The 20,113-nt window shown below is 49.4% G+C and overlaps 1 pseudogene; it reads right to left on the bottom strand.

Annotated features, from left to right (window-relative positions):
* Window positions 1-20,113, bottom strand: part of LOC115122493 (sodium/hydrogen exchanger 5-like) — a 106,876-nt pseudogene that overhangs the window by 57,994 nt on the left and 28,769 nt on the right.

The raw sequence follows: 20,113 nt of genomic DNA, 5'->3' as shown, positions 1-20,113 counted from the left end.
AACAACAGCAGCAATACCCTACAGTGGTAACAACAACAGAGCAACAACAGCAACAATAGAACTACTATAACAGAGCCCTATTCCCTAATAGGTACTACTATAGACAGAGCCCTATTCAGCAAGTGGTACTACTATAGACCAGAGCCCTATTCCCTATATAGTGGTACTACTATAGACCAGAGCCCTATTCCCTATATAGTGGTACTACTATAGACAGCCCTATTCCCTATATAGTGGTACTACTATAGACCAGACCTATTCCCTATATAGTGGTACTACTATAGACCAGAGCCCTATTCCCATAGGGGTACTAAATGGACCACAGTATTCCCAGACCTGGGGGTACTACTATAGACCAGAGCCCTATTCCTATATAGTGGTACTACTATAGACCAGAGCCCTATTCCCTATATAGTGGTACTACTATAGACCAGAGCCTATTCCCTATATAGTGGTACTACTTTAGACCAGAGCCTATTCCCTATATAGTGGTACGGTTATACCAGACCTATTCCCTAGGGGAAATGGTACTACTATAGACCAGAGCCTATTCCCTATATAGAAATGGTACTACTATAGACCAGACCTATTCCTATATAGTGGTACTACTATAGACCAGAGCCCTATTCCCTATATAGTGGTACTACTATAGACCAGAGCCCTATTCCCTATATAGTGGTACTACTGGGGACCAGAGCCCTATTCCCTATATAGTGGTTACTATAGACCTGGGGGAGGATAGGGTACTACTATAGACCAGAGCCCTATTCCTATATAGTGGTACTACTATAGACCAGAGCCCTATTTCTATATGGGGGACTATAGACCAGAGCCCTATTCCCTATATGGAGTGGTACTACTATAGACCAGAGCCCTGGGTGGTACTACTATAGACGAGCCCTATTCCCATATAGGGGCACTACTATAACCAGGCCCTATTCCCTATATAGTGGTACTACTATAGACCTGGGGGGAGTGGTACTACTATAGACCAGAGCCCTATTCCCTATATAGTGGGTGTTCTACTATAGACCAGAGCCCTATTCCTATATAGTGGTACTACTATAGACCAGAGCCCTATTCCTATATAGTGGTACTACTATAGACCAAGAGCCCTATTCCCTATATAGTGTTACTACTATAGACCAGAGCCCTATTCCTATATAGTGGTACTACTATAGACCAGAGCCCTATTCTATATAGTGTTGGTACTACTATAGACCAGAAACCTATTCCTATATGTTACTACTATAGACCAGAGTATTCCCTATATAGTGGTACTACTATAGACCAGTATTCCTATATAGTGGTACTACTATAGACCAGAGTGTTCTATATAGTGCACTACTATTCTAGATAGGGTGTCATTTTGGGATGTTGAGACTATGAAGCTGGTTCTCCAGGTGTTCAAAGCGTCCTGTCTCTATATTAGTCTGTTGGTGTTCTATAGGGAGAGGAATCAACCAGTTGGTGTTCTTTGGGGCTTCATTGTTTGAACGTGAGCCATATGTGTGTGTTCTATGAGGTGTGTTGTGTGTGTGTGTGTTAGTTAGTGAGGTGTGTATGTGTGTGTGTCAGTGAGGTGTGTGTTCTATATGAGTGAGGTGTGTTGTGTGTTAGTTTGAGGTGTTCTATATGTGTTGTGTGTGTGTGTGTGTGTGTGTGTGTGTGTTCTATATAGTGTTGGTGTTCTATAGTTAGTTAGTGTTGTATATGTGTGTTTGTGTGTTCTAGTATAGGTGTGTGTTGGTGTTGGTGAGGGTGTGTATAGTGTTAGTTAGTTGTGTGTTCTATATGTGTGGTGTTGTGTGTGTTGTTAGTTAGTTCTATATGTGTGTTAGTTAGTTGGTGTGTATGTGTGTTAGTTGGTGTTCTATATAGTGTGTGTGTGTGTGTGTGTGTGTGTGTTCTGTGTGTGTGTGTGTTGGTGTTCTGTGTGTTGTGTTGGTTAGTGGGGTGTGTATGTGTGTTTGTGTTGTGTGTCAGTGAGGTGTGTATGTGTGTTAGTTGGTGAGGTGTGTGGTGTTCTAGTTAGTGTTGGTGTGTGTGGTGTTCTATATAGTGTGTGTGTGTGTGTGTGGTGTGTGTGTGTGTGTGTGTGTTATTATGAGGTGTGTATGTGTGTTAGTTTCTAGGTGTGTATGTGTGTTAGTTCTATAAGTGTGTGTGTGTGTGTGTGTGTTTATGTGGTGTGTGTGTGTTAGTTGTTAGAAATGTGATGTGGGTGTGTGAGTGAGAGAGGTGTGTATCATCAGTTGGTGAGAGTGGGTATGTACCAAGTTAGTGAGGTCACAGTTCATATAAACAAAAGGTGTGTGTGTGTGTCAGTTAGTGAGGTGTGGCTGGGAGTTAGTGAGAAATGAGAGGGGGTTAGTGAGGTGAGAGAGAGAGGTGTATGTGTGTGTGGGAGAGAGAGGTGTATGTGTGAGTGTGTGTCAGAGAGGTGGAGAGAGAGAGTTAGAGAGGTGGAGAGAGTGAGGTGATGTGGGGAGAGAGTGAGAGAGAGAGAGGTGGGAGAGAGTGTGTGTGTGTCAGAGAAGAGAGGGGGAGAGAGAGAGAGAGTCAGAGTGGGTGTGAGAGAGTGAGAAGAGAGGGGGAGAGAGAGAGAAAGAGAGTGGGTGAGAGAGTGTGTGTGTGTGAGAGAGGGAGAGAGAAGAGAGTGAGAGTTAGAGGGGTGTGTATGTGTGTTTGTGTGAGAGAGAGAGAGAGGTGTGAGAGTGAGAGAGAGAGAGAGAGAGTTAGTTAGAGAGAGAGAGAGAGAGAGACCAGAGTGTGTGTGTGTGTGTGTGTGGTGTTAGTTAGTGAGGTGAGTATGTTGTTAGTTAGTGAGGTGTGTATGTGTACTAGTTAGAGGTGAGTGTGTATGTGTGTGTAAGTGTGTGTGTATAGTTAGTTAGAGAGCCCTATTGTGTTTGTGTGTGTGCTATAGTAGGTGGTATGTACTATAGACCAGAGCCCTATTCCCTAGTTAGTGAGGTGGTACTGTCAGTTATAGACCAGAGCCCTATTCCCTATATAGTGGGACTGTGTGTGTGTCAGTTAGACCAGAGCCTATTCCCTATATAGGTGTATGTACTATATACCAGAGGAGGTACCAGGTGTGTCATTTTGGGATGCAGATTGAGACTAGTGAAGTGGTCTGTCCAGGTGTGTGTCAGTTACTGACCTTCAAAGTGTCCTGTCTCTATGAGGTGTGTGTGTCTGTAAAAACCCTCCTGTCCCAGTTAGTGATGTGAGGTGTCAACCAGTATGTGTGTTTGTCTGTTGCTTTGTTACTGGGTTCATTGTTTGAACGTGAGCCAGTGTGTGTGTGTGTGTGTGTGTGTGTGTGTCAGTGTGAGGTGTGTGTGTGTCAGTTAGTGAGGTGTGTGTCAGTTAGTGAGGTGTGTGTGTGTGTGTGTGTGTGTGTGTGTGTGTGTGTGTGTGTGTTAGTGAGGTGTGTGTGTTAGTGAGGTGTGTGTGTGTGTGTGTGTGTGTGTGTGTGTGTGTGTGTGTGTGTGTGTGTTAGTTAGTGGGTGTGTATGTGTGTTTGTGTGTGTGTGTCAGTGAGGTGTGGTGAGGTGTGTATGTGTGTTAGTGTGTGTGTGTGTCAGTGTGAGGTGTGTATGTGTGTCAGTTAGTGAGGTGTGTGTGTGTGTTAGTGAGTTAGTGAGGTGTGTGTGTGTGTCAGTTAGTGAGGTGTGTGTGTGTGTTAGTTAGTGAGGTGTATGTGTGTGTGTGTGTCAGTTAGTGAGGTGTGTGTGTGTGTCAGTTAGTGAGGTGTGTGTGTCAGTGAGGTGTGTATGTGTGTGTGTGTTAGTGAGGTGTGTGTGTCAGTTAGTGAGGTGTGTGTGTGTGTGTGTCAGTTAGTGAGGTGTGTGTGTCAGTGAGGTGTGTATGTGTGTGTGTGTTAGTTAGTGAGGTGTGTGTGTCAGTTAGTGAGGTGTGTGTGTGTGTGTGTGTGTGTGTGTGTGTGTGTGTGTGTGTGTGTGTGTGTGTGTGTGTGTGTGTGAAGTAAAAGTGTAATCTGTGCGTCTGTCATCCGAGTTACAGCTGACTCACCACGGTGACGGCGTCGTTGAGCAGGGACTCTCCGAAGACGATGATGAAGAGAGTCTCGTTGACTTGGACCTCCTCGAACACGGCCAGCACCGCCACTGGGTCCACCGCAGAGATCAACGCTCCAAACAACAGGAACTCCATCAGACCTGCCTGAACCTTCTGGTCTGAACACAGAGACACATCAGACCTGCCTGAACCTTCTGGTCTGAACACAGAGAGACACATCAGACCTGCCTGAACCTTCTGGTCTGAACACAGAGAGACACATCAGACCTGCCTGAACCTTCTGGTCTGAACACAGAGACACATCAGACCTGCCTGAACCTTCTGGTCTGAACAGAGAGACACATCAGACCTGCCTGAACCTTCTGGTCTGAACACAGAGAGACACATCAGACCTGCCTGAACCTTCTGGTCTGAACACAGAGACACATCAGACCTGCCTGAACCTTCTGGTCTGAACAGAGAGACACATCAGACCTGCCTGAACCTTCTGGTCTGAACAGAGACACATCAGACCTGCCTGAACCTTCTGGTCTGAACACAGAGACACATCAGACCTGCCTGAACCTTCTGGTCTGAGCAGAGAGAAATCAGACCTGCCTGAACCTTCTGGTCTGGACAGAGAGACACATCAGACCTGCCTGAACCTTCTGGTCTGAACAGAGAGACACATCAGACCTGCCTGAACCTTCTGGTCTGAGCAGAGAGAAATCAGACCTGCCTGAACCTTCTGGTCTGAACAGAGAGAAATCAGACCTGCCTGAACTTTCTGGTCTGAACAGAGAGACATCAGACCTGCCTGAACTTTCTGGTCTGAACAGAGAGAAATCAGACCTGCCTGAACCTTCTGGTCTGAACACAGAGACACATTTTACATACAGCCTATTGGTTACTGTCTAAACTGTCAGGGTACAGCCTATTGGCTACTGTCTAAACTGTCAGGGTACAGCCTATTGGCTACTGTCTAAAACTGTCAGGGTACAGCCTATTGGTTACTGTCTAAACTGTAAGGGTACAGCCTATTGGCCTCCCAGCGGCTATTGGCCCCCCAGCGGCTTGACTCACCTCTGACCCCCAGCGGCTTGACCCCACTCTGACCCCCCCAGCGTCTTGACCCCCCTCTGACCCCCAGCGGCTTGACTCACCTCTGACTCCCCCAGCGGCTTGACTCACCCCTGACCCCCCAGCAGCTTGACTCACCCCTGACCCCCCAGCAGCTTAACACACCCCTGACCCCCCAGCGGCTTGACTCACCTCTGACTCCCCCAACAGCTTGACTCACCCCTGACCCCCAGCAGCTTGACTCACCCCTGACCCCCCAGCAGCTGGACTCACCTATGATCCCCATCAGTTTGACCCCGTAGAGGCAGAAGCCTGTACAGAAGGCATTCCAGAGAGTTCCCACCACAGCATACAGTAAGATGGCTCCCAGATTGTCAAAGAAGAGCCTCGCGGGCATGAAATACCCGGCGTCACCTAAATCAAAGCAGAAAACGATCTGTCATATGCACAGGATAGAGAGTACAATGACCTGTTAACTTGTGAGGAATGGAGGGAGATTCAGTTGAGATTCCCCCCCCCAGTGAGAAGGCACCTACCTACGATGGTGGGCAGGAGGAAGAGGAAGAAGAGGCCAGGCTCTAGCTGGTACAGCTGTTTCTTACTGGTCAGCAGTACGATGCCACCCAGTACCAGGCCCAGTAAGATCAACATACAGCTCTCTGGGACCACCGTGGTGAACCGCTGGGAGAAGTGAAACACTGGAGAGGAGAGGGGGGAGAGAGGAGAGGAGAGGAGAGGAGAGGAGAGAGGAGAGGAGAGGAGAGGAGAGGAGAGGAGAGGAGAGAGGAGAGGAGAGGAGAGGAGAGGAGAGGAGAGGAGAGGAGAGGAGAGGAGAGGAGAGGAGAGGAGAGGAGAGGAGAGGAGAGGAGAGGAGAGGAGAGGAGAGAGGAGAGGAGAGGAGAGGAGAGGAGAGGAGAGGATAGGAGAGGAGAGGAGAGGAGAGGAGAGAGGAGAGGAGAGGAGAGGAGAGGAGGAAAGGAGAGGACATATGACAGTAGAAGAAAGGAGAGAGGAGAGAGGAGAGGAGAGGAACACAGACACATTTAAACATAGCTATCATATAGGTAACACACATCAGATGGTACCAGGCCCAGCAGAATCACATCAGATAACACCAGGCCCAGGAGAATCACATCAGATAGTACCAGGCCCAGCAGAATCACATCAGATAACACCAGGCCCAGCAGAATCACATCAGATAGTACCAGGCCCAGCAGAATCACATCAGATAGTACCAGGCCCAGTAGAATCACATCAGATAGTACCAGGCCCAGCAGAATCACATCAGATAGTACCAGGCCCAGTAGAATCACATCAGATAGTACCAGGCCCAGCAGAATCACATCAGATAGTACCAGGCCCAGCAGAATCACATCAGATGGCACCAGGCCCAGCAGAATCACATCAGATAGTACCAGGCCCAGCAGAATCACATCAGATAACACCAGGCCCAGCAGAATCACATCAGATAACACCAGGCCCAGCAGAATCACATCAGATAGTACCAGGCCCAGCAGAATCACATCAGATAGTACCAGGCCCAACAGAATCACATCAGATAATACCAGGCCCAGTAGAATCACATCAGATGGTACCAGGCCCAGCAGAATCACATCAGATAGTACCAGGCCCAGCAGAATCACATCAGATAGTACCAGGCCCAGCAGAATCACATCAGAGAGTACCAGGCCCAGCAGAATCACATCAGATGGCACCAGGCCCAGCAGAATCACATCAGATAGTACCAGGCCCAGCAGAATCACATCAGATAGTACCAGGTCCAGCAGAATCACATCAGATAGTACCAGGCCCAGCAGAATCACATCAGATGGTACCAGGCCCAGCAGAATCACATCAGATAGTACCAGGCCCAACAGAATCACATCAGATAGTATCAGGCCCAGCAGAATCACATCAGATAGTACCAGGCCCAGTAGAATCACATCAGATAACACCAGGCCCTCTTGTTCCATCACTACTGTCAACACTATCACATCAGCTACAGTATATCAGTTATCAGTCTGTTCCATCACTACTGTCAACACTATCACATCAGCTACAGTATATCAGTTATCAGTCTGTTCTCTTGTTCCATCACTACTGTCAACACTATCACATCAGCCACAGTATATCAGTTATCAGTCTGTTCTCTTGTTCCATCACTACTGTCAACACTATCACATCAGCTACAGTATATCAGTTATCAGTCTGTTCTCATCACTGTCGCCAAGACCCCAGACAGCCATCTGCTGCATTACCAAACAATTCCAGAACGAACACAGGAGAGAAGGAAGCTGAACCCAACACTTCAATGTAGTGGACAGTGTCTGAGATACTGAGGTAGAGAACCCAACACTGCAATGTAGTGGACAGTGTCTGAGATACTGAGGTAGAGAACCCAACACTTCAATGTAGTGGACAGTGTCTGAGATACTGAGGTAGAGAACCCAACACTTCAATGTAGTGGACAGTGTCTGAGATACTGAGGTAGAGAACCCAACACTTCAATGTAGTGGACAGTGTCTGAGATACTGAGGTAGAGAACCCAACACTTCAATGTAGTGGACAGTGTCTGAGATACTGAGACTAGGTAGAGAACCCAACACTTCAATGTAGTGGACAGTGTCTGAGATACTGAGGTAGAGAACCCAACACTTCAATGTAGTGGACAGTGTCTGAGATACTGAGGTAGAGAACCCAACACTTCAATGTAGTGGACAGTGTCTGAGATACTGAGGTAGAGAACCCAACACTTCAATGTAGAGGACAGTGTCTGAGATACTGAGGTAGAGAACCCAACACTTCAATGTAGTGGACAGTGTCTGAGATACTGAGACTGAGGTAGAGAACCCAACACTTCAATGTAGTGGACAGTGTCTGAGATACTGAGGTAGAGAACCCAACACTTCAATGTAGTGGACAGTGTCTGAGATACTGAGGTAGAGAACCCAACACTTCAATGTAGAGGACAGTTTCTGAGATACTGAGACTAGAGAACCCAACACTTCAATGTAGAGGACAGTTTCTGAGATACTGAGACTGAGGTAGAGAACCCCAGGTAGAGAACCCAACACTCAATGTAGTGGACAGTGTCTGAGATACTGAGGTAGAGAACCCAACACTTCAATGTAGTGGACAGTGTCTGAGATACTGAGGTAGAGAACCCAACACTTCAATGTAGAGGACAGTTTCTGAGATACTGAGACTGAGGTAGAGAACCCAACACTTCAATGTAGTGGACAGTGTCTGAGATACTGAGGTAGAGAACCCAACACTTCAATGTAGTGGACAGTGTCTGAGATACTGAGGTAGAGAACCCAACACTTCAATGTAGTGGACAGTGTCTGAGATACTGAGGTAGAGAACCCAACACTTCAATGTAGAGGACAGTTTCTGAGATACTGAGACTGAGGTAGAGAACCCAACACTTCAATGTAGAGGACAGTGTCTGAGATACTGAGGTAGAGAACCCAACACTTCAATGTAGTGGACAGTGTCTGAGATACTGAGGTAGAGAACCCAACACTTCAATGTAGTGGACAGTTTCTGAGATACTGAGACTGAGGTAGAGAACCCAACACTTCAATGTAGAGGACAGTGTCTGAGATACTGAGGTAGAGAACCCAACACTTCAATGTAGTGGACAGTGTCTGAGATACTGAGGTAGAGAACCCAACACTTCAATGTAGTGGACAGTGTCTGAGATACTGAGGTAGAGAACCCAACACTTCAATGTAGAGGACAGTTTCTGAGATACTGAGACTGAGGTAGAGAACCCAACACTTCAATGTAGAGGACAGTGTCTGAGATACTGAGGTAGAGAACCCAACACTTCAATGTAGTGGACAGTGTCTGAGATACTGAGGTAGAGAACCCAACACTTCAATGTAGTGGACAGTGTCTGAGATACTGAGGTAGAGAACCCAACACTTCAATGTAGAGGACAGTGTCTGAGATACTGAGGTAGAGAACCCAACACTTCAATGTAGTGGACAGTGTCTGAGATACTGAGGTAGAGAACCCAACACTTCAATGTAGTGGACAGTGTCTGAGATACTGAGGTAGAGAACCCAACACTTCAATGTAGTGGACAGTGTCTGAGATACTGAGGTAGAGAACCCAACACTTCAATGTAGTGGACAGTTTCTGAGATACTGAGACTGAGGTAGAGAACCCAGCATATGGACAGTAAGGGGTTACTATGGAAACCTCCTGGCGTTCCCTAACAGTAAGGGGTTACTATGGAAACCTCCTGGCGTTCCCTAACAGTAAGGGGTTACTATGGAAACCTCCTGGCGTTCCCTAACAGTAAGGGGTTACTATGGAAACCTCCTGGTGTTCCCTAACAGTAAGGGGTTACTATGGAAACCTCCTGGCGTTCCCTAACAGTAAGGGGTTACTATGGAAACTCCTGGCGTTTCCTAACAGTAAGGGGTTACTATGGAAACCTCCTGGCGTTCCCTAACAGTAAGGGGTTACTATGGAAACCTCCTGGTGTTTCCTAACAGTAAGGGGTTACTATGGTAATCGGTAATCAGGCCGTAATGAGGTATAAGAGCTGTGCTGCCTAGTTAGTATGACATCACTCATGTAGAGCTCAGCTCATGACCACTGTGTGTGTGTGTTAGTGATGTGTGTGTTTAGTGATGTTTGTGTGTTAGTGATGTTTGTGCCTGGTGTGTGTGCCTGGTGTGTGTATGTGTGTGTGTTAGTGTGGGCCTGGTGTGTGTGTGTGTGTGTGTTAGTGTGGGCCTGGTGTGTGTATGTGTGTGTATTAGTGTGGGCCTGGTGTGTGTGTGTGTGTGTGTGTTGTTAGTGTGGGCCTGGTTTGTGTATGTGTGTGTGTTAGTGTGGGCCTGGTGTGTGTATGTGTGTGTATGTGTGTGTGTTAGTGTGGGCTTGGTGTGTGTATGTGTGTGTATGTGTGTGTGTTAGTGTGGGCCTGTTCTATCTCTGCTCTCCCTGATGACCCCCCCCCCCCACACCTACATTTCCATGTCATCATCAACAGTACCAGCTGCCCCTCTGCAAAACTGACTAGCGAGCTACACGTTTATCACGACACATTAAACCACATTTAGGGGCTCCTGAGGGGAGCAGCGGTCTAAGGTACTACAGACCCTGGTTCAATCCCGGGCTGTATCACAGTGGTCTAAGGTACTACAGACCCTGGTTCGATCCCGGGCTGTATCACAGTGGTCTAAGGTACTACAGACCCTGGTTCAATCCCGGGCTGTATCACAGTGGTCTAAGGTACTACAGACCCTGGTTCGATTCCAGGCTGTATCACAGCGGTCTAAGGCACTGCATCTCAGTGCTAGAGGCATCACTACAGACCCTGGTTCGATTCCAGACTGTATCACAGTGGTCTAAGGCACTGCATCTCAGTGCTAGGGGCGTCACTACAGACCCTGGTTCAATTCCAGGCTGTATCACAACCGGCAGTGATTGGGAGTCCCATAGGGTGGTGCACGATTGGCCCAGCGTCGTCCTGGTTAGTGTTTGGCAGGGGGGGGGGGGGGTAGACCGTCATTGTAAATAATGACTTGCATCATAAAAATAATGTTTAACTAACATTTTAAAAAATGTGTAACGACACATAAAAACCACATTGATGAGGACACATCAAAACCACGTGTATGTGTGTGTGTGTTAGCCTGGTGTGTGTGTGTGTGTGTGTGTGTGTGTGTGTGTGTGTGTGTGTGTGTGTGTGTGTGTGTGTGTGTGTGTGTGTGTTTGGGCCAGTAGTTCCATAAAGAGGAACACGTCCATAATGATATTCAGCAACACGCTTCTTCTGGATTACATCTTTACTATTTCAACTAGGACTGCTGTGTGGCTGGGTGTGTGTGTGTGTGTGTGTGTGTGTGTGTGTGTGTGTGTGTTAGCCTGGTGTGTGTGTGTGTGTTAGTGTGGGCCTGGTGTGTGTGTGTGTGTGTGTCTGTGTGTGTTAGCCTGGTGTGTGTGTGTGTTTGTTAGTGTGGGCCTGTTGTGTGTGTGTGTGTGTTTGTTAGTGTAGGCCTGTTGTGTGTGTGTGTGTGTGTGTGTGTGTGTGTGTGTGTTAGTGTAGGCCTGTTGTGTGTGTGTGTGTGTGTTTTTGTTAGTGTAGGCCTGTTGTGTGTGTGTGTTAGTGTGGGCCTGTTGTGTGTGTGTGTTAGTGTGGGCCTGTTGTGTGTGTGTTTGTTAGTGTAGGCCTGTTGTGTGTGTGTGTTAGTGTGGGCCTGGTGTGTGTGTGTGTGTGTGTGTTAGCCTGGTGTGTGTGTGTGTTTGTTAGTGTGGGCCTGTTGTGTGTGTGTGTGTTTGTTAGTGTAGGCCTGTTGTGTGTGTGTGTGTGTGTCTTAGTGTAGGCCTGTTGTGTGTGTGTGTGTTAGCCTGGTGTGTGTGTGTGTGTTTGTTTGTTAGTGTAGGCCTGTTGTGTGTGTGTGTGTGTGGGCCTGTTCTATCTCTGCTCTCTCTGATGTCTGATGTCTCACAGCAGGCCTTGCCTCCTCCTCCTCCTCTAATACACTGATCAGCTCTATACTGCTGCCTCCTCCTCTAATACACTGATCAGCTCTATACTGCTGCCTCCTCCTCTAATACACTGATCAGCTCTATACTGCTGCTCCTCCTCCTCTAATACACCAGCTCTCTCCTCTAATACACTGATCAGCTCTATACTGCCTCCTCCTCCTCTAATACACTGATCAGCTCTATACTGCCTCCTCCTCCTCTAATACACTGATCAGCTCTATACTGCTGCCTCCTCCTCTAATACACTGATCAGCTCTATACTGCTGCCTCCTCCTCCTCTAATACACTGATCAGCTCTATACTGCTGCCCCTCCTCCTCCTCTAATACACTGATCAGCTCTATACTGCTGCCTCCTCCTCTAATACACTGATCAGCTCTATACTGCTGCCTCCTCCTCTAATACACTGATCAGCTCTATACTGCCTCCTCCTCTAATACACTGATCAGCTCTATACTGCTCCTCCTCCTCTAATACACTGATCAGCTCTATACTGCTGCCTCCTCCTCTAATACACTGATCAGCTCTATACTGCTGCCTCCTCCTCTAATACACTGATCAGCTCTATACTGCTGCCCCTCCTCCTCTAATACACTGATCAGCTCTATACTGCTGCCTCCTCCTCTAATACACTGATCAGCTCTATACTGCTGCCCCCTCCTCTCTAATACACTGATCAGCTCTATACTGCTGCCCCCTCCTCTAATACACTGATCAGCTCTATACTGCCTCCTCCTCCTCTAATACACTGATCAGCTCTATACTGCTGCCTCCTCCTCCTCTAATACACTGATCAGCTCTATACTGCCCTCCTCCTCTAATACACTGATCAGCTCTATACTGCTGCCTCCTCCTCTCTAATACACTGATCAGCTCTATACTGCTGCCTCCTCCTCTAATACACTGATCAGCTCTATACTGCTGCCTCCTCCTCCTCTAATACACTGATCAGCTCTATACTGCTGCCTCCTCCTCTAATACACTGATCAGCTCTATACTGCTGCCTCCTCCTCCTCCTCTAATACACTGATCAGCTCTATACTGCTGCCTCCTCCTCCTCTAATACACTGATCAGCTCTATACTGCTGCCTCCTCCTCTAATACACTGATCAGCTCTATACTGCTGCCTCCTCCTCCTCTAATACACTGATCAGCTCTATACTGCTGCCTCCTCCTCCTCTAATACACTGATCAGCTCTATACTGCTACCTCCTCCTCTAATACACTGATCAGCTCTATACTGCTGCCCTCCTCCTCCTCTAATACACTGATCAGCTCTATACTGCTGCCTCCTCCTCCTCTAATACACTGATCAGCTCTATACTGCTGCCTCCTCCTCTCTACACACTGATCAGCTCTATACTGCTGCCTCCTCCTCCTCTAATACACTGATCAGCTCTATACTGCTGCCTCCTCCTCTAATACACTGATCAGCTCTATACTGCTGCCCCTCCTCTAATACACTGATCAGCTCTATACTGCTGCCTCCTCCTCTAATACACTGATCAGCTCTATACTGCTGCCCCCTCCTCTAATACACTGATCAGCTCTATACTGCTACCCCTTCCTCTAATACACTGATCAGCTCTATACTGCTGCCTCCTCCTCCTCTAATACACTGATCAGCTCTATACTGCTGCCCTCCTCCTCTAATACACTGATCAGCTCTATACTGCTGCCTCCTCCTCCTCTAATACACTGATCAGCTCTATACTGCTGCCCTCCTCCTCTAATACACTGATCAGCTCTATACTGCTGCCTCCTCCTCCTCTAATACACTGATCAGCTCTATACTGCTGCCTCCTCCTCCTCCTCTAATACACTGATCAGCTCTATACTGCTGCCTCCTCCTCTAATACACTGATCAGCTCTATACTGCTGCCCCTCCTCTAATACACTGATCAGCTCTATACTGCTGCCCCTCCTCCTCTAATACACTGATCAGCTCTATACTGCTGCCTCCTCCTCCTCTAATACACTGATCAGCTCTATACTGCTGCCTCCTCCTCTAATACACTGATCAGCTCTATACTGCTGCTCCTCCTCCTCTAATACACTGATCAGCTCTAAATACACTGATCAGCTCTATACTGCTGCCTCCTCCTCCTCCTCTAATACACTGATCAGCTCTATACTGCTGCCTCCTCCTCCTCTAATACACTGATCAGCTCTATACTGCTGCCTCCCTCCTCTAATACACTGATCAGCTCTATACTGCTGCCTCCTCCTCTAATACACTGATCAGCTCTATACTGCTGCCTCCTCCTCCTCTAATACACTGATCAGCTCTATACTGCTGCCTCCTCCTCCTCTAATACACTGATCAGCTCTATACTGCTGCCTCCTCCTCTAATACACTGATCAGCTCTATACTGCTGCCCTCTAATACACTCCTCCTCTAATACACTGATCAGCTCTATACTGCTGCCTCCTCCTCTAATACACTGATCAGCTCTATACTGCTGCCTCCTCCTCCTCTAATACACTGATCAGCTCTATACTGCTGCCTCCTCCTCTAATACACTGATCAGCTCTATACTGCTGCCTCCTCCTCTAATACACTGATCAGCTCTATACTGCTGCCTCCTCCTCTAATACACTGATCAGCTCTATACTGCTGCCCTCCTCCTCTAATACACTGATCAGCTCTATACTGCTGCCTCCTCCTCTAATACACTGATCAGCTCTATACTGCTGCCTCCTCCTCCTCTAATACACTGATCAGCTCTATACTGCTGCCCCTCCTCTAATACACTGATCAGCTCTATACTGCTGCCTCCTCCTCCTCTAATACACTGATCAGCTCTATACTGCTGCCTCCTCCTCTAATACACTGATCAGCTCTATACTGCTGCCTCCTCCTCTAATACACTGATCAGCTCTATACTGCTGCCTCCTCCTCCTCTAATACACTGATCAGCTCTATACTGCTGCCTCCTCCTCTAATACACTGATCAGCTCTATACTGCTGCCTCCTCCTCCTCTAATACACTGATCAGCTCTATACTGCTGCCTCCTCCTCCTCTAATACACTGATCAGCTCTATACTGCTGCCTCCTCCTCCTCTAATACACTGATCAGCTCTATACTGCTGCCTCCTCCTCTAATACACTGATCAGCTCTATACTGCTGCCTCCTCCTCCTCTAATACACTGATCAGCTCTATACTGCTGCCTCCTCCTCTAATACACTGATCAGCTCTATACTGCTGCCCTCCTCCTCCTCTAATACACTGATCAGCTCTATACTGCTGCCTCCTCCTCCTCTAATACACTGATCAGCTCTATACTGCCCTCCTCCTCTAATACACTGATCAGCTCTATACTGCTGCCCCTCCTCCTCTAATACACTGATCATCAGCTCTATACTGCTGCCTCCTCCTCCTCTAATACACTGATCAGCTCTATACTGCTGCCTCCTCCTCCTCTAATACACTGATCAGCTCTATACTGATCAGCTCTATACTGCCCTCCTCCTCTAATACACTGATCAGCTCTATACTGCTGCCTCCTCCTCCTCTAATACACTGATCAGCTCTATACTGCTGCCTCCTCCTCTAATACACTGATCAGCTCTATACTGCTGCCTCCTCCTCTAATACACTGATCAGCTCTATACTGCTGCCTCCTCCTCCTCTAATACACTGATCAGCTCTATACTGCTGCCTCCTCCTCCTCTAATACACTGATCAGCTCTATACTGCTGCCTCCTCCAATACACTGATCAGCTCTATACCTGCCTCCTCCTCCTCAGAATACACTGATCAGCTCTATACTGCTGCCTCCTCTAATACACTGATCAGCTCTATACTGCTGCCTCCTCCTCTAATACACTGATCAGCTCTATACTGCTGCCTCCTCCTCCTCTAATACACTGATCAGCTCTATACTGCCTCCTCCTCTAATACACTGATCAGCTCTATACTGCTGCCTCCTCCTCCTCCTCTAATACACTGATCAGCTCTATACTGGCCTCCTCCTCCTAATACACTGATCAGCTCTATACTGCTGCCTTCTCCTCTAATACACTGATCAGCTCTATACTGCTGCCCTGGCCTCCCTAATACACTGATCAGCTCTATAGAGAGGACTGCAGACCTGCCTCCTCCTCCCAATACACTGATCAGCTCAGAGAGCACAGGCTGGTACCTGCTGCCCCTCCTCTAATACACTGATCAGCTCTATACTGGCCCCTCCTCCCTCTAATACACTGATCAGCCTGGCTGCCCAGACTGCAGGCTGGTAGACCTCCTCCTCTAATACACTGATCAGCTCTATACCTGCTGCCTCCTCCTCTAATACACTGATCAGCTCTATACAGGCTGCCTGGCCCCCAGGCTAATACACTGATCAGCTCTATACTGCTGCCTCCTCCTGGTAATACACTGATCAGCTGGTATACTGCTGCCCAGAGAGGACCTCTAAACCTGGCTGCCCAGAATACACTGATCAGCTCTATACTGCTGCCCCCTCCTCTAATACACTGATCAGCCCAGATACTGGCTGGTCCTCCTCCCCAGACACTGATCAGCTGGTATACCTGCTGCCTCCTCCTCCTGGTAGACACTGATCAGCTCTATACAGCTGCCTCCTCCTCTAATACACTGATCAGCCTGGCTGCCCAGACTGGACAGGCTGGTCCTCCCCAGACACTGACAGCTCTAGACCTGCTGCCTCCTCCTCCTGGTAATACACTGATCAGCTCTATACAGGCTGCCTCCTCCTCCTCTAATACACTGACAGCTGGTATACTGCTGCCTCCTCCTCTAATACACTGATCAGCTGGCTATACTGGTAGACTGCCTGGTCCTCTAATACACTGATCAGCTCTGGTACTGCCCCAGAGAGGACAGGCTGGTAGACCTCCTCCTCTAATACACTGATCAGCTCTATACTGCTGCCTCCTCCTCTAATACACTGATCAGCTCTTTTTTCACAAAGCAAAAATATACCACATATTGGAAAATAAATCACACAAACACTCTAAAACAGAGAGCAGATGGTTGCAGACTATCTGACCACCGTGATTGATGGAAAACACTAACTATGTACAGACTCAGCGAGCACAGTCTGGTAGACCTGGCCCAGAGAGGACAGGCTGGTAAACCTGGCTGCCCAGAGAGGACAGGCTGGTAGACCTGGCTGCCCAGAGAGGACAGGCTGGTAGACCTGGCTGCCCAGAGAGGACAGGCTGGTAGACCTGGCTGCCCAGAGAGGACAGGCTGGTAGACCTGGCTGCCCAGAGAGGACAGGCTGGTAGACCTGGCTGCCCAGAGAGGACAGGCTGGTAGACCTGGCTGCCCAGAGAGGACAGGCTGGTAGACCTGGCTGCCCAGAGAGGACAGGCTGGTAGACCTGGCTGCCCAGAGAGGACAGGCTGGTAAACCTGGCTGCCCAGAGAGGACAGGCTGGTAAACCTGGCCCAGAGAGGACAGGCTGGTAAACCTGGCCCAGAGAGGACAGGCTGGTAGACCTGGCTGCCCAGAGAGGACAGGCTGGTAAACCTGGCTGCCCAGAGAGGACAGGCTGGTAGACCTGGCTGCCCAGAGAGGACAGGCTGGTAGACCTGGCTGCCCAGAGAGGACAGGCTGGTAGACCTGGCTGCCCAGAGAGGACAGGCTGGTAGACCTGGCTGCCCAGAGAGGACAGGCTGGTAGACCTGGCTGCCCAGAGAGGACAGGCTGGTAGACCTGGCTGCCCAGAGAGGACAGGCTGGCTAGACCTGGCTGCCCAGAGAGGACAGGCTGGTAGACCTGGCTGCCCAGAGAGGACAGGCTGGTAGACCTGGCTGCCCAGAGAGGACAGGCTGGTAAACCTGGCTGCCCAGAGAGGACAGGCTGGTAAACCTGGCTGCCCAGAGAGGACAGGCTGGTAGACCTGGCCCAGAGAGGACAGGCTGGTAAACCTGGCCCAGAGAGGACAGGCTGGTAGACCTGGCTGCCCAGAGAGGACAGGCTGGTAGACCTGGCTGCCCAGAGAGGACAGGCTGGTAAACCTGGCTGCCCAGAGAGGACAGGCTGGTAGACCTGGCTGCCCAGAGAGGACAGGCTGGTAGACCTGGCTGCCCAGAGAGGACAGGCTGGTAGACCTGGCTGCCCAGAGAGGACAGGCTGGTAGACCTGGCTGCCCAGAGAGGACAGGCTGGTAGACCTGGCTGCCCAGAGAGGACAGGCTGGTAGACCTGGCTGCCCAGAGAGGACAGGCTGGTAGACCTGGCTGCCCAGAGAGGACAGGCTGGTAGACCTGGCTGCCCAGAGAGGACAGGCTGGTAGACCTGGCTGCCCAGAGAGGACAGGCTGGTAGACCTGGCTGCCCAGAGAGGACAGGCTGGTAGACCTGGCAGCCCAGAGAGGACAGGCTGGTAGACCTGGCAGCCCAGAGAGGACAGGCTGGTAAACCTGGCCCAGAGAGGACAGGCTGGTAAACCTGGCCCAGAGAGGACAGGCTGGTAGACCTGGCAGCCCAGAGAGGACAGGCTGGTAGACCTGGCAGCCCAGAGAGGACAGGCTGGTAGACCTGGCAGCCCAGAGAGGACAGGCTGGTAGACCTGGCAGCCCAGAGAGGACAGGCTGGTAGACCTGGCTGCCCAGAGAGGACAGGCTGGTAGACCTGGCTGCCCAGAGAGGACAGGCTGGTAGACCTGGCTGCCCAGAGAGGACAGGCTGGTAGACCTGGCTGCCCAGAGAGGACAGGCTGGTAGACCTGGCTGCCCAGAGAGGACAGGCTGGTAGACCTGGCTGCCCAGAGAGGACAGGCTGGTAGACCTGGCTGCCCAGAGAGGACAGGCTGGTAGACCTGGCTGCCCAGAGAGGACAGGCTGGTAGACCTGGCCCAGAGAGGACAGGCTGGTAGACCTGGCCCAGAGAGGACAGGCTGGCTAGACCTGGCTGCCAGAGAAACAGGCTGGTAGACCTGGCAAAGGACAGGCTGGTCTGACATGGCAAATTCATTCTTCCTGGCCCAAAATTATTAAATACGAAGAATGGTAGAGGAAAGAGAGCATGCTGTGTTTTGAGAGGACAGGCAGGTGTCTCCTGATACAACCTGAGGGACAGGCAGGTGTCTCCTGATACGACCTGAGGGACAGACAGATGTCTCCTGATACAACCTGAAGAGAAATCAGCATGCTGTGTTTTAGTAGACAGATGTCTCCTGATACAACCTGAGGGACAGACAGATGTCTCCTGAGGAGGGACAGACAGATGTCTCCTGATACAACCTGAGGGACAGACAGATGTCTCCTGATACAACCTGAGGGACAGACAGATGTCTCCTGATACAACCTGAGGGACAGACAGATGTCTCCTGGATACAACCTGAGGGACAGGCAGATGTCTCCTGATACAACCTGAGGGACAGACAGATGTCTCCCAGAGATACAACCTGAGGGACAGGCAGATGTCTCCTGATACAACCTGAGGGACAGGCAGATGTCTCCTGATACAACCTGAGGGACAGACAGATGTCTCCTGATACAACCTGAGGGACAGACAGATGTCTCCTGATACAACCTGAGGGACAGACAGATGTCTGTGAACCTGACAGACAGATGTCTCCTGATACAACCTGAGGGACAGACAGATGTCTCCTGATACAACCTGAGGGACAGGCAGATGTCTCCTGATACAACCTGAGGGACAGACAGATGTCTCCTGATACAACCTGAGGGACAGACAGATGTCTCCTGAACAACCTGAGGGACAGACAGATGTCTCCTGATACAACCTGAACAGGCAGATGTCTCCTGAAAACCTATAAGAAATGTCTCCTGATAGTTCAGACAGATGTCTCCTGATACAACCTGAGGGACAGGCAGATGTCTGATCTCCTGAGGGACAGACAGATGTCTCCTGATACAACCTGAGGGTTTTAGACAGATGTCTCCTGATACACCTGAAGAGAAATCAGCATGCTGTGTTTTAGTAGACAGATGTCTCCTGATACAACCTGAGGGACAGACAGATGTCTCCTGATACAACCTGAGGGACAGACAGATGTCTCCTGGATACAACCTGGGACAGACAGATGTCTCCTGATACAACCTGAGGGACAGGCAGTGTCTCCTGAGGGACAGACAGATGTCTCCTGTACAACCTGAAAGATATCAGACAGAAGATGTCTCCTGATACAACCTGAAGGGACAGGCAGATGTCTCCTGATACAACCTGAGGGACAGACAGATGTCTCCTGGGGATACAACCTGAGGGACAGACAGATGTCTCCTGATACAACCTGAGGGACAGACAGATGTCTCCTGAAACATGGACAGACAGATGTCTCCAAAATACAACCTGAGGGACAGACAGATGTCTCCTGATACAACCTGAAGGGACAGGCAGATGTCTCTACTGATTACAACCTGAGGGACAGACAGATGTCTCCTGAGGGACAGACAGATGTCTCCTGATACAACCTGAGGGACAGGCAGATGTCTCCTGATACAACCTGAGGGACAGACAGATGTCTCCTGATACAACCTGAGGGACAGGCAGATGT

Source organism: Oncorhynchus nerka, linkage group LG27 (assembly GCF_034236695.1).
Source record: "Oncorhynchus nerka isolate Pitt River linkage group LG27, Oner_Uvic_2.0, whole genome shotgun sequence".
Lineage (NCBI taxonomy): Eukaryota > Metazoa > Chordata > Actinopteri > Salmoniformes > Salmonidae > Oncorhynchus > Oncorhynchus nerka.
This window is presented reverse-complemented; position numbering and strand designations above follow the sequence as displayed.